Source organism: Anopheles funestus, chromosome X (assembly GCF_943734845.2).
Source record: "Anopheles funestus chromosome X, idAnoFuneDA-416_04, whole genome shotgun sequence".
Taxonomy (NCBI): Eukaryota; Metazoa; Arthropoda; class Insecta; order Diptera; family Culicidae; genus Anopheles; species Anopheles funestus.
Window position 1 is genome coordinate 18,194,636 of NC_064597.1, and position 6,445 is coordinate 18,201,080.

The window sequence follows — 6,445 nt, forward strand, 5'->3', positions numbered from 1 at the left end:
CAAATTGCTGAAATGTTAAAAAATAAAATAATAGAAGAAACAAAATCAGAATGGAATAGTCCAATATTATTGGTCCCTAAAAAGAGTGCTAATGACAATAAAAAATGGAGACTCGTAATAGACTATCGGAGAGTTAATACGGTATTGCAGGACGATAAATTCCCTCTACCTAACATCGACGAAGTCATTGATACCTTATCTGGATGTAAATACTTTTCACATCTGGATTTATCACAGGGATATTATCAATGTCCAAAAAGGAAAAAGGAAAAAAGGCGGCCCGATGGTGCATGTGATAAACGGCGCCAGTCCACACGGCGGGACCGGGTTCAAATCCCATCCGGACCGTTCCCCCGTAGCAAGGACTGACTATCCGGCTACGTGGTAAAAATAAGTCTAGTAAGCCAGAAATGGCCGGCGTGACCTGTAAGGTCGTTAAAAGCCAAGAAGAGAGAGAGATAGACCTACTACAGCTTTTACAACCCCCACTGGTAAATATCAGATGACTAAGCTACCGATGGGATTGAAAATAAGTCCATCAACGTTTTCACGAATGATGACAGTAGCCATGTCAGGGTTAAATACGGAACAATGTCTAATATATTTAGATGATATTATCGTATTTGGGAACACATTGGAACAACATAATCAACATTTGACAAAAGTGTTTGAAAGGTTAAGACAAGTAAACCTGAAATTGAATCCGGAAAAGTGTCATTTTCTAAAAGAAGAACTAATCTATTTAGGACACTATATTTCTGCGGAAGGAATTAAGCCTGATCCGAAAAAACTGGAGTGTATTAAAAACTGGAAACCCCCAAAATCTTCAGATGAAACGAAAAGATTAGTAGCATTTGCTAATTACTTCTTCTTCTTCTTCTTGGCTTAACGACCTTACAGGTCACGCCGGCCATTTCTGGCTTACTAGACTTATTTTACCACGTAGCCGAATAGTCAGTCCTTGCTACGGGGGGACGGTCCGGATGGGATTTGAACCCGGTCCGGCCGTGTGGACTGGCGCCGTTTATCACATGCACCACCGGGCCGCCCCTTGCTAATTACTATAGGAAGCATATTAAAAACTTTGCTGAAATATGCATGCCACTAAATCGATTAACAAGAAAAGGAGTACCATTTGAATGGACTCTTGATTGCGAAACCGCATTTCAAAAATTAAAGGAAACATTTGTAAATCCTCCCATCTTAGACTTCCCAGATTTTGGTACAAACAATACTTTTAATTTGCACACCGATGCATCTAACACCGCCATAGGAGCAGTTCTTAGCAATCAGAACGGAAAACCAATATCATATGCTAGTAGAGCACTAAACAAAGCAGAACTCAATTACGCAACTATTGAAAAAGAGCTATTAGCAATTGTATGGTCAATTAAACACGATCGTCCCTATTTATATGGAAGACACTTTAATATATTTACTGATCATAGACCATTAGTATATTTATTCACTATGAACAACCCATCAAGTCGGTTAACTAAATTTCGCCTCTTGTTAGAAGAATATAATTTCACCATTAACTACAAAAAAGGATCAGAAAACGTAATAGCGGATGCCTTGTCTAGGTTACCAATTTCTGAATTGAAAGCCATGGATACACAAAAAGAAGTGTTAATAACCACTAGAGCTAAAACTGTTAGCAACGATACTTGCCAAGACACTAATGAGTCAGCAATATCTAAAGTAACCCATATTGAGCTACAGTTATGTCCAAATGCAAAAGATCTTGTTATCTCAGAGCACAAAATCATATTACCTCAATCCACCACTATCGTTCACTTACGAGGAATGATAGTAAGGATAAAGTCGTACATTAAATCATTGAAAAACAAAACATACTTGGTCATTAAAAAACGTGATAGTTATACTACACAATTAATGGAAAATTTAAAAACCCTAAATGAGAAGGGAATGCCTAAAATCATTATATTGAACGAAGATGTCAAAGTAATAGGAGAGCACAAAAAAACAAAGAAATTACTCATTATGAATGATTACCATACTCTACCTAATGCCGGACACGCCGGAATTCGCAGGACTCTAAACATAATTAAACAACGATATACTTGGCCAGGAATAGATAAAGATGTGAAAGATATGATCACAAAATGCAAACAATGCCAACTTAATAAATCGAGAAAACCGTTTAAAATACCTCTTAAAATAACAGATACTGCGAGTAGAGTAATGGAAAAGTTGTTTATAGACCTCGTTGGTCCGTTAGTTAATGCACAAGGATTTGAATAAATCTTAACTACACAATGCGATCTAACAAAATTTATAACAGCCACACCTATAGCGAATAAATCAACCGATGTAGTCGCAAAAGCTTTTGTTGAAAACGTCATCTTAAAATATGGAGTGCCAGAAACCATTTGCACTGACAGAGGCACGGAATTCCTATCAGAATTATTTAATGAGATATGTAGAACGCTACAAATACAGAAATTACAATCGACAGCTTAACACCACGAAACCGTAGGAGCTCTGGAAAATTCACATAAACAACTAGGAAATTTCTTAAGAATATATAGCGAAGAAAAAGCATTAGATTGGAATGAATGGGTAAGCTTTTATGAGTTTGCTTATAATAACACAGTACATACCGCTACAGGATACACACCGTTTTTCCTAATGTACGGAAGACAAGCTAATCTACCATCTAACTTAACAACTGATAAAGTACAAAGAGTATACTACAACTTAGATTATTATTCAAAAGTGTTACCAATCAAATTAAAGATAGCCCATGAGGAGGTGAGGAATCGATTATTGAAAAATAAGGAAAATTGTAAAAAATACTATGATACAACAACAAAACCCAGATCACTTCAACCAGGACAACCAGGACCAAATACTAGTCCGAAAAGAAAATAGCAAAAAACTAGAAACGCCATACAACGGTCCCTACACCGTAAGCAAAGACGAAGGAGAAAATGTAGGAATTGAGTATCAGGGAAAGAACGAAACAATACACAAAAATCGAGTTAAGAGATGGCACGAGTAAAAATATAAAAAAAAAAAAATTGGGCGTGTCATGGAGTCAGCTTAGCACATAAGTAAATCGTGTAACGCACCCTTTATTATAGTAAGTTACCGAAGTAGTGAGTGCCTGCGCGAGGCACTCAGTTAGGATATATAATTAGTGGCAAATAGTGGGCACGCTCTCTCTCTGTTCGTACGTCGTGGGTAACGCACGTTACCATTACAATAAAACGCGCTCTTAACAAAACTAAATCGGGTTTATACGTTTATAACAGCTGGATAAGTTGGAAGCCAATCTTTCTGTTTTGGAAAATTTTAAATCCATGGAAGATTGGCTTAAGCAGGAAATTAAGGACACAAACCCAAGACAACGAACGCATGAGTCGCTTGGAAAAAATTTTAGCAGAAGTTTTTTTGCTCAATGTAATTGGGCCGGTGCTGCTAAAAGTGGATACGCCACTAAAATTGGTTTGGTGAAGTATCCGTTTTTACTCAAAGTGCTGAGGACGGTAGCAGAATTTCCAGACAATGCGGAGTTTGAAAAATATGTCAAATGCAAACCATACAATGCGAACGCACCTTTCGCAAAGAGACCTTTCGTAAGACAAAATTCATTAGGAAAAGTGTTGTTCATACTGAACATAAGCGAAACGCCAAGTTAGATAAATAAGATTAGGTACTTAAGTTGTTGTTTTAGTTAAGATTTAGATTTAGATTATTACTTTTAGTTTATTGAATTCCAAACAAATGCGTTGAACTTTTTTGAACTATTGAATTTGAATTGAATAAAATGCGATTACCTGAACTTAATTGTTGATTACTAACTCTTCACCATGCCATGCAAGAATAAAAATTAAACTAAGTTATGCATCCTAAAATGATAATCATGTCCCACCTCTTACCCATGCGTAGTGTTGAGAAAAAGCGAAATACTAATTTATTTATAACATTTGCAATTTGTATAACGAAAGCGCGCGCGAGTCTCAATAAAACGCATTACCATTTTTTTGTTTTGTATTCAATGATCTAATACATCATTAACATTTTATTCTAACATGCAACTAACATACATGCAACTAACCATTACCAGGAAGCTTTTATTGGAAATATACCCACACCATTGACAACATTTGAAATGTTAGTTTCAACATGATTCTAGTGTTAAACTATTATACTACATTGGAAAATTCGATTGAAAGGTATGAAGCAGAGGGGAAAGCATAAATGATTTTGGTTGAGGTGATCGTTGCATTGGGAACTGCGAAAGAGGACGGCTGGGAAGAAAAACGGGCACTAATTTACATTTAATACAAGTGGAAGGCAATTCTACTCTTCTAGTACCAACATCTGTATCTACTTTAAAAATATTCAAATCTACAGAAGACATATATAAAACCTCCACCCCCTCAGTATCTACAAAAGAAACATAAAACACCTTCTCCCAAGAGCTTATTTCTAAACCATGAATTGTATAAGATAACGGCGTGCATTTCGTCGCTTTTATGTATCTACAAATCTTGCCATCGTTAGTCAAAAACCAACTATTTTGAAATTGTGGCTTAAGTTCAAATGCAGCTGCCACTTGAAAACGACCCTTTTTTTCATTCGTGGATAGGTTGGTTCAATTGTGTTTCTAAAAGTGGATAAAATTAAGATAAATAATCATATAATATGCTCCTTCCAGTATCGAATCATTCAGATGTACTTACTCAAAATAGCTAGCTAACACTGGCTGTATCCCTCGATACCACAATTTCCCGCCATTTATCGATTGAATTTGATTACCCACATGAGAGGGAGTTTTTAAAAGGGTTTGGGGTGTTTTTGGAACCGGTGCTTGAAAATGTTTCCTTAATATAGCTAGAATAGCTTTAGTTGCAAAGCGAGACAGGCGACATGTGATGACGAGATGCCTAAGCGCATCAGTTAAGGACAAATTATTAACAAAACTTAAATCATCGTCATGTTCCCCTTCACCATCCTCAACATCCTCTATAAAACTACTTTCCGCAGCACCATCACCACTAAACAATGTTGAACTAAAATCCGCCAGAATATCCAAAGGTTCTGGGGGATTAGATTCTGAAAAAGAATGTAAAACTGTTATATTTCTACATACCATGTACAATAATTAGCAAAACAAACTTGCCTATTTCTAAATTCGGCCATGGAAAATGCGACCCAGGAAAATTTGCATTAGAAAGCTGCTCGTCGCATTTCCTGTCCAATTCTTCCAATTCCCGCTTGCGTTTTCGGTAAAAATTTCCATCCTTTCGCAGTTTTGATGAATCCATGTTGTATCCTTCGAAACAAAAAGGAATAATAGTAAAAAAGTTCCTCCTAAACTTTAGCACACGCACCGCTCAAAACATAAGCAAACATTAACGGCTTTAAATGTCACAACACACGATGAAAGAAAGAAGCAAAAGAAACTTCAAAAAAGAAAAGCCCATGTAAGCGCTAGAGTGGCAAGATGAATACATTTGATTTTGATTTGTGTGGGTGAGTAATCATACGGAGTAGGCGCTTTCAGGGTTTGTGCGGTAAGGCAATAGTTGGAAGTAGCATGAAACGCAAGGAAATTGAGTGTCGTCACTCAAAATGAGTGATTTTTTTCCGCCGGGTTGTGTTCCCCCGACACTTCGATGAAAATGCAACCACACCAATCGACATGGATAGAAACAGCACTTACTCTCACCTGCATACAGAAACACCCGTCCAAACTTCAGCCAACTTAATCGACTCTACCCTCATTGACTCACCTGCAACGCATCATGAAAACGAACCTGCAGTACGCAAAAACACAACACCACGACCTCACATTGACGAAAATATTGACACAGGACGACAAGTGATCACCAACGATTTTAATCATCCGACAAACACTACAGCAGCAGCAACCATAAATCCCCCATGTGGTACGTCCCAATCCACTTTGCACTGTTATTACCAAAACGTCCGCAGTTTACGATCGAAGGACACCACTTTACGTCTCGCCGCCACTGATATGACATACGATATAATCATATTCACCGAAACCTGGCTTCACGATGCGATACCATCCAACTCCCTGCTAGATGGATCATTGTATGTCGTGTACCGATGCGATAGAAATGCAAGTAATAGTAACCGCTCACGCGGCGGCGGTGTTCTTATTGCCTGCTCAACGCAACTACGATCCTGGACTCTCTCACCACACGTCAATCCGCGCTGGAGATGGTATGGATATGCATCGGTATGGGTGAATCACGCATCTTCATCGGAGTCATATACATGTAGGAGAGGAAGAGAATTTAGAAGATGAGAGGGAGAGAGAATCAAGGAGGAAAAAGGAGCACACGACATCGCCCAAGCGTAAGCCATAAATCTTTATGGCAACTATTGTATAAAAAGAGCGGAGAGGATACGCGGCAGGACAGTGATCAAAATACGATAGCCGCGT